Here is a 9246-nt window from a genome sequence, read left to right as displayed (position 1 = left end):
AGTGTGAAGTCAGAAAACTATTCATCCTACCTGGTTTTTCTGCAGTGAAGATTTATAGTCATTATTTTTCATAAAATTAAACCAAATTAGCTCCATTACTGTTCACATGTGCGGTTTATATATAAGTTTGAGTTATTTGATTGACTGCTGTTGTTTTTAGACATAACGTCATGCCTATTCCGAAAATCTGATTATCCTGAATAAAGAAATGTAACCCTTTGTCTCACATGATAGAGGAAACAAGTCTACAATTTGCCACATCTACCAAAACCCGACAACTGAAAAAAACATCAGTCTAAACCCACCTGCCAGCAGGATTCCCTTAGACTTTTATCAGTGCCTTTCAAAACCGTTGGATTTCTGTTGCAAAACTAAAAGCTCAAAATTTTCAGAATCTCTGCGATCAGCTTATAAGGTCATACATTTTCCATTTTTTTTCTCAAAGATTATCATAAATCAATCATAAATCAATAAAATGTCATTTCAATAGGTACCATGTCCTTATTTCGCAGTCATATTAAACAACATTGCTAATCATTAAAAACCCAACAATGAGTGGCAATAGAAATTCAACCAATCGTCTTTCGCATCCGTCATTTAGTCCATATTGCAGCAGTCACACAGCCCAGCAGGTCCTCAGGAGGATCTGTGGTGAACAGTCTGTGTTCCCCTGGTTTCCAGGTGCTACATCTTTAAATGTCCCTGCAGATGAATCAGTCACTGAGAAGAAAGGAGCTCTTTTTCCTCAAGGTTCACATCAGGACTTGGACCACATTGGTAATGATGTTTGTTTTTTCCTCTCTGGGCCCCAGACTGACTCCCTGGAGCAAGCCACAGGTCATGCAACGGAGAAATGCACCAGTGAAAGCGGGTGCGAGGACAAACTCCGGATCAAACTCAGCTTTGAGACAAAGTGCACGGATGGATGAAATAAGAAGGGAATGCCACATACAACTAAAATGTATTGGTTCAATTCCTTGTAAGTCTTGTTTGGGAGTGTGACTCTGATTTATGAGAGTGATTACTTTGTGTGTGTACCTCCTGCTCTTACACTATGGCCACTCTGTGTTTGTATGTATCCACAAAAGGATCTGGAAAAAATTGTAGCAGAATCTGGTCCAGATATTAAAGCTAACAAACCACATGTTATCTGTATAAATGAAGTCAGACGGAGGAGAGCGCTGCAAGCCATTCCATTCTGCTGCGTTCCTCCACGTCCCAGGGCCGGTGAGAAACCTGAGAGAAGAATTATTTTTCCTGACAGGGAGGTTTTTTCTCAGCTCGTTATTTGTAGCAGGGAATTAAAACTGGACTGAGACCTTTTGAATCTCCCACTAGACATTATACAGACATGCTGTGGTTTCAAGGCTAGAAAGTAAAGGGAAGGGAGAGGAACTAAGGCAAATATCCAACATGTTTTATGCAAAGTTCTCCCTCGCTATCTTAGCAACTTAACTGGAAATGAAATCTTTGTAATGGAATGGAATGTCAAGAATATCCAGAAGCCGTAGGATGAACACTGGTGTCTAAATATGATCTTTGCACACATAAACACACACACACATGCACACATAAACACACACAAACACATCACAAATATCATTAGACTATAACAAAAGGACTTTAAGAGGTATCATAGTAATATAAATGGCAAAGTTCTATTAGCAGTGTGTGTGTGTGTGTGTGTGTGTGTGTGTGTGTGTGTGTGTGTGTGTGTGTGTGTGTGTGTGTGTGTGTGTGTGTGTGTGTGTGTATTTTCTTAGCAGACAGGCAAGAAGGAAACATGCATTGCTTGCTTTTTGGTGAGTGGACAGTTTATTACCTGTACAGTGTGCAAGATCTGGATCTCATAGTTTAGCCTTTTTAAAATGTATATTCGAATTACTCCATAGCAAGGTAAATGTGAACGTCTACTTTTATGGATTTCTGTCATGAACTTACTGAGAACAATGTATTTATTATAAGATATAGGAATACGTTTTGAGTCTCCTTCAAGCATTTGCTCCAAAAAACTGAGCCTCCAGGTTAAAATGATATGGAATAATGTACAAGAAAACAAAAATAGGACCCAGTTTGTTGGAAATTTTGTTTTTTTCTTTCAATGTATTTATTCAAACTTGGCAGAACTCTTCACTTGTACTCAAAGATAAGCTGATCAGTGTGTAGGCTACTGTAGACTGACTGTGTTTGTCTCAGTTCACCATCTAATAGTGGATGACTTTAGGTAGCAGATAAACATGGTTCTTCAAAAAGAAGCCATATCCACACACAAAAGAGTGCATTTGTCTGTTGTCTTCCTTCTTTCATGTTGCCTTGATTCTGTTATAGGATATGTGTTCTGAGATCATCCTCCTTGGTCCAAACTTTGATATGAAAACAGGAGGATAATCTGAAAACAATAGATAAAACATTCTTTAGGTGTGAGGTAAAACATCAACCTCAGTCCATTTATTCAGTCGACTACAGATTATAGACCGAGGCTAACCAAGAGAGCCAAGAGAAGCCAGAGCTCTGATTTAGATAGGTCTACTTAGTCATTTTATGCCTCATTGATAATTACAGTGCTGCCTTGGCTGCACATTATTAGCTTTTGAACCACAAATCTTTTTTTTCTTTCCTGTGTTTTTATATAGAAAAAAACTCCAAACACATCTTAAGTTTCAGCTTGATAAAGAGCAAAATCATTCAGCAGACTTTTTACTATTATTACTGTTTTGCTTATGATGAGGGTGATGACCCTGGGAAAGTGGGCCTCTTCCTGCAGGAGCCTGATGGGAGCAAACTTCCCTACTTTGTCCAGCCTTGAACTGGGTTGTGACATGAGGATACACAAGTGACTCGAGATTTTACCTTAGACAGGAAGTTCTGTCATATATAAATATAGCACATTGTGAGGAATCCATGTCAATCTTCTATATAATCTGTGAATCATCAATAGTCTGTGTTTAACAGTCTTAAACATTAGGCTATGGGCTACAAGACGTAACAGTGTCTCGCTAACATAAAGTGACGAGATTTTACATGGAACTATACACACAATGTGCAAACTATTAGATATACTGCATCAGAATCCTATGACATTTACACTCTTTAATTTGATACATTACATTTACTCTGCAACCAGCTTTAGGAGACAATACAGTGAATTTCATGATCTACCTCTTATTTCCAGTTGTGTGTTTACTAATCCAGAGCTACTTTAGAATTATTCCCTGTGACAGGATGAACACTTCATGAAATATGCATCACACAGACAGACTTTTGTGGAATAGTTAGATATGTGTATCAGTTCACACCTGTACATAGAGCTGTAAACTTGTGATCAGATCACCAGAGACAAAGCAGGTCTGAAGAGAGCCTCTGTACTCCCAGTCTTCTACTGTTCTGTTCCCTGCAGTTTGCTTGAGTCTCTGCTCTGTTTTTCTTATGTTTCAGTTTGGATCTTCTATTTGCTTTCATATCTTGCTACCTCCCAATCTGTGCATTTTTAAGCCTTTTAAATACTTTCTTCACTGCACCTACCTGCCTTGGACGCCGCCTAGATTTTGGGTCCTGAAATCCTTAAATACGTAACAATACAGTGTTTTTTTCTAACTGTTTCTTAAAGTGCCTAAATGCCATGCGCACCACGCTTTTACTCACTTGATGTGTGTTGTGTTTCATGGAAAGCCGAGTGAGAGCTCAAAGCTGAAAGCTGGACAATAATGAGCAGGTTTTTCTCCATCACATGGAAACAGCCAGGCCTTTCTTCAGCTCTGTAAAGTTAGGGAAAGCTTGAAGTTGCTGCTTTGTTTCCTCTGCTTTTAATTAGATAGTGGCATTAGCTAATGTCATTAGTTAAGGTAGCTTTGTGACCGTTCACAGTGGTCTTTGCGGTCACCTGGCAACAGCAAACAGATGCCTTGGACTGGAGTTAAAAAGATGTGTGTGTACCAGACCTCTGCAGTCTGCTCTTTATAGCACAGGGGCTCTAGGCTGAATTAACCATTTCATGCATAACATCAACCTCTAAACAGAAGTGTTGCTGATAAAGTTGCATTGCCGGTAATGTAGATGACAACACAAGGAAGAAGAATGCATGTAATTAAAAAGGTGACATATTCTGGTGCTGTTGCATTGATTTTGGTCAACTTTGTTCAACATGTTCCCACTAAATTAGTGGAGGAATGTTTTTTGTCTCTTACAGCTTTACCGATGAACTCCCCTGCAGAATTTTACTCTCAAGCCAACCATACATTGTACGAGTTAGGCTGTTGTTTTCACCCGATTTATTTTTTCCTGAGTTTTTTCAGCTTCGATGTGTGTCGTTTGCTGTGCAGTGTACATTACATTATTACATTACATTACATTACATTTAATTTAGCTGACGCTTTTATCCAAAGCAGCTTACAATAAGTGCATTCAACCCCGAGGGTACAAACCAAGAACAACAAGAATCAAGACAGTACAATTTCTTCGAAATAAAGCAAAACTACAAAGTGCTATAAGTAAGTGCCATTTTAGTGCTACCAAAGTGTTAGTTTCAAAAGTGGTTAGTTTTTTTTAATTTTTTTTATTCAAGGTACAGTCGGAAGAGGTGTGTTTTCAGTTTTCGGCGGAAGATGTGTAAACTTTCAGATGTACGGATGTCGAGTGGGAGCTCATTCCACCATTTAGGAGCTGTACAGGGGAAGCGCAGCCATTACTCCAGACTGGCAGACAGACATTCCGATTACAACATGCCAGAAAGTTTGGTCAGCCAACTTCATCCTCTCGCACAGTTGAAGCAGAGTACTGACATGATTCCTCAAATTCTGTGATTTTTTCCTGACTTGCGCCTGTGCCAACTGGCAAACACAGTGACAGCGAACTGAACAAAAAAAGCCCCTTGAGATGAGAAATGAAACATTTCACTCGATCACATGAAGAGGGGTTTCAGAGAAAATTAGCGTTTTACTCTCTACATTGTTGGCAAGGTACATTTTTTCTCTCAGTAATGGTTATCACCATATATTTATACCCACTGTAAACATATAGACAGACCTGTGGTTTTTCCCAAGAAATACTATACAGTGACTTGTTTGTTTTAAATGCACATATGCCTTTTCAGGAAACAGATGGAGGTTTGTTATGCAACTCCAAGATCAGCCTGATGTTTGTCTGAGCCTGAGCGCTGGGCTCGTCCGCGCTACCACTGATATCAAACTCTGCGGTTTGTCTTCCACCTGACTGGGCTCTGTGTTCCCTTCACAGAACCACTCTGCTGTTTCCCTTTAATCACAGACCTGCAACTGGGGACCGCTTACCCAACATGAACCGTGGCCACGATGAATCGTTGCTTTAAAAGCTGCGACTAAACTGGGTTTATGTTGGTCTGTGGTGACGTTGCACTGGAGACTGGGCAGACCAGCTTGTCTGTTTGGTAGAAAACAGTGTGTGTATGGTCTGCTGCATGTACGGAGTAGTGCGTCACCTTGTGTGTTTCACCATGGAAACCTTGTGATGTCATGTTGTGGCAGCAGAGCTTTGTGACTTGGATTGAGCTACGTTCACACTGCAAGCCTTAGTATTCAATTTAGATTTTTTTCAACATCTGATTTTGTGATGTAGGAGTTCATTTTATTATTACTTTTCAAATGTGGACAGAATCAGACTCTAATGTGAACTGGTCATGGCCCTGATGTGTTTCAAATGAGCAGAAGATCAACAAGTAGTAACACCCAGCACGCTGTGTACAGATGTAAACAAGGAAAAGAAGCCGGTAATAAACATGGAGGCCAGATGTGACCGTTTTCAGTTAAATTTTTCTCTTGCTTTCAAACACACGCTGCTTACGAGACGACCCCTCCTTGTACAGACGTTTCACCCCTAGTAATTGTGAGTTGTAAAACCTCACTGCCCCTCCACTGACTACCTCGGTCACAGCTGTCTTCCATGTTTATTTTCGCCGGGCGACTGTACAAAATTAAAATGAATGTTCATCTAGATCAGGGGTGCCCACACTTTATAGGCTTGTGAGCTACTCTTGAAATGACCAGCTCAACAAGATCTACCGACCTATCCAATGTTGGGAGCCTGTGGGCTTGTACAGTTGAGTTCAAGTTTGATTTATTTTGTAGTGTCATCGGTATTAGGGTAAGATATTTTCTCTGTGGAGTGACAATATCAGAGCTGAACTACTAAACATTATGTGCACAGTTCACACTCACATTTGATATTAACTTCTCTACAAGAGGATGACTAATGTGACCACATACTGTACTATGCTATATAATCTATCCAAATACTGGAAGCAGACAAAATAGTCATGAGTTGGCAGAGGCAGGAGGAGGGAAAGCACAGGGTCTTTAGGTACAAACATATGTGATGCATGTTAGTGCACCACAGGTGTGTGTGTATCTTGAATGAGCCTATATTCTCCATGCTTTGTATTTATATAGCACTTTTCTAGTCTTGATGACCACTCAAAGCGCTTTACAGTACAGTTTTTACATTCACCCATTCACACACACATTCATACAGTGCATCTATTCGTAGCACTTTGTTGTTCTATGGGGGGCCTTTCGGGGTTCAACATCTTGCCCAAGGACACTTCGGCATGCAGATGGGTCAGACTGGGGATCGAACTGCCGACCTTCAGGTTGGAGGACGACCACTCTACCCCTCAGCCACAGCGGTCCATATGTACAATAGGGAAGTGGAAGGACACAGGGTCAGTGATAGTTCTATATCTTGGTGAAATACTCACAGCCAAGATTGTTACTTTGGATTTCATTGTTCTGCGCTGGTGCTTGTGAGTGATTACAGGCCTGATTGAAATGAACATTGGCTGCTTGCTCTAGCTCAGCTCGAGGACTGCTGACATCTGAGTGCTGGCTGGTTTAAACATTCAAATAAAGCTCCCACTGTACTGAAAATGCATGAGTCATTATCCTAAACGCAGCTGACACATTTAACATAGGAGATGGTCAACAGATATAGCAGATCTGTGGTACCAAAATCCACAAAAGCATGCCTGCACACAGCACTGCATAATCAGATTACACAATCCTATGAGTTTTCCAAAGTTATACATTCTATTTATGGATTATTCAGAGAGCTCTGAAGTTTGTAAAGGGAGATAGAGGCAGAACATTTTGTTTTATGATTATCAAATAATAGTTTTAAGTGTGTTGTTAGTACCACATCCAGTTATTCATCGTCAATGTGCACTTAAATGACAAAAATGCTTTGGGAGTGAAAACGACTATGGATAATTGGATAAACTGTTTTTTTAGTTTTTTGGTATGTCAAGATTACATACTAAGTCAATGCAAAAATATGAAGAGACGCACATTTTCGATCTAATGCCGGAGTGGAAATACTTAAAATTTGTGTTGCGAAAGCCAATCAATGCTGAGATTGAAACTACAGGACTCAGAGCTAGAGGGTGAAACCAGTCATTGGTCAGCCTCAGGTAGCGCTGTAAATGAGAGTCATCCAGACACAGCTCTTGGAGGAGCCGGTGAAAGTCCTCAAGATGTGTACGCTTCCGGATGGGCTTGTTGACCAACAAAACGGCCCTGGCTTCTCCGGCTTTTCAACAACAAATACACCAAGCAGTTGTAGTTACTTCAGCCAGTACTTCTCTGCTCCACTGGCTTCCTCTTGTGTTTCCACATAATGTAAAACACATTTCAGTTTAAAATCTAATTGCTGCAGCTCCCACCTTTTTAGGACATCAAAAATTAAGAAGTTTGGAAATGCTGTTGTCTTGGTTTTATTTTTTTAAACTCTGGAGCTGCTGTGTTGCAGAAATGGAGATGCTCGGAAATTATGACGCAGGCAGCTGCATTCGCTTCTGGATTTAGTCAAGTCATGACTTGAAATAGTTTATTTATATAGCACTTTTGACAGAAACATTTGTCTTGTGCTTTAAAGGGGGAAAAGTGCATAAATAAACATACCTGGCACCAGTGTTGCCAACTCCTCAGCAAGGAAAGTAGCTATTGGCTGTCCTAAAAATCGCTAGAAGTCGCTAAATGACGTCATCGCCTAATTTGCATAATTGTAATGGTCGCTGTAGGACATACAAAAAGTGAGAAAAAACACCTTTAATATGTTTAGAACTACAAATGAGCTTTCTTCTACAGAAGCGTATTGCATTCACTTGAAAAACTAAATTCTGTTTTTTTTTGATAATTATGTTATCTGAGATAAGTTCTCAATAAAATAAAAAACAGAACTTTTTTTTTTGTCAAGTGAATGCTATACGCTTCCGTATTCTTCTGTTTTTTTTTTGTTTTTTTTGTTTTATCTTGCCATTGAAGTAGACCATCTAGAGGTGTGGAAATGTCTTGATTCTTCGATGCATCACGATGTGGACTCTGAATCGATGAAGAGACTGAACTCAATGACTCATGTTTTCCAGTGACAGTGAAGATACATTGATACTTACATCTTGCTCTATAAGCTTGGGCAGGATCAGCAGCGGCTTTGCGCATGCGCAATTCATTTGCAGTCTGCTCTCCTCTCTGCTGTGACTGCAGCTACTGGGAGACTGACCGCCTGTGAGTGATCTGGGACGGCGGAGGGGCTCACGGCAGCACCCGCTGCTCATTGAGGACAGTAACTGCAGAACGATACGTGCTTTCACGTCAGTCTCCAAAACACCAGAAAGTCTCCAACAACACCAGAAGAAGTCGCTAGATTTGTCGCTAGTAGCTTTTGACAAAAAAAGTCGCCATGAGGCTTTGGAAAGTCGCCAGATATAGCGACAAAGTCGCCAAGTTGGCAACACTGCCTGGCACACTTTAATTACCTGAATGCCAGGCAAGAGGGATGACTGAATCTGTAGCAACAATCGGGACCATTTGCCTATCAGCGTATCAAGTTTGAAAGAGTTTACCACGGTTCCAGTAGCTGTGTAGCATTCAAGAAGCTTAGATAACCTAAATATCTCACTAGACCTGCATGATAATTTGAGTTGGATGTCATCTGTGAAAAAGTGATACTTGATATACCTTTTTTTTAATAATCTCTCTCAAGGGAAGCAGATACAGTGAGAATAAAAGGGGCCCCCGAACTGAGCCCTGCAGGATCCCAGTTGAGAGGAGTCAGACACAAGGACTCCACACGACCCAGTTAGGCTTCTGCCATTAAGAAAAGATAAAAACCTATCTGAGATCTACTGAGTTAACTGCCAGCAATGATTTGCAAAATGCCAGTAAAAGTTCCGGCTCTTCATCAGTCCAAAAAAGGAAAACCCTGCTCAATTTTTACCATCGT

Source organism: Limanda limanda, chromosome 4, assembly GCF_963576545.1.
Source record: "Limanda limanda chromosome 4, fLimLim1.1, whole genome shotgun sequence".
NCBI lineage: Eukaryota > Metazoa > Chordata > Actinopteri > Pleuronectiformes > Pleuronectidae > Limanda > Limanda limanda.
Note: the sequence above shows the minus strand (reverse complement) of the source record.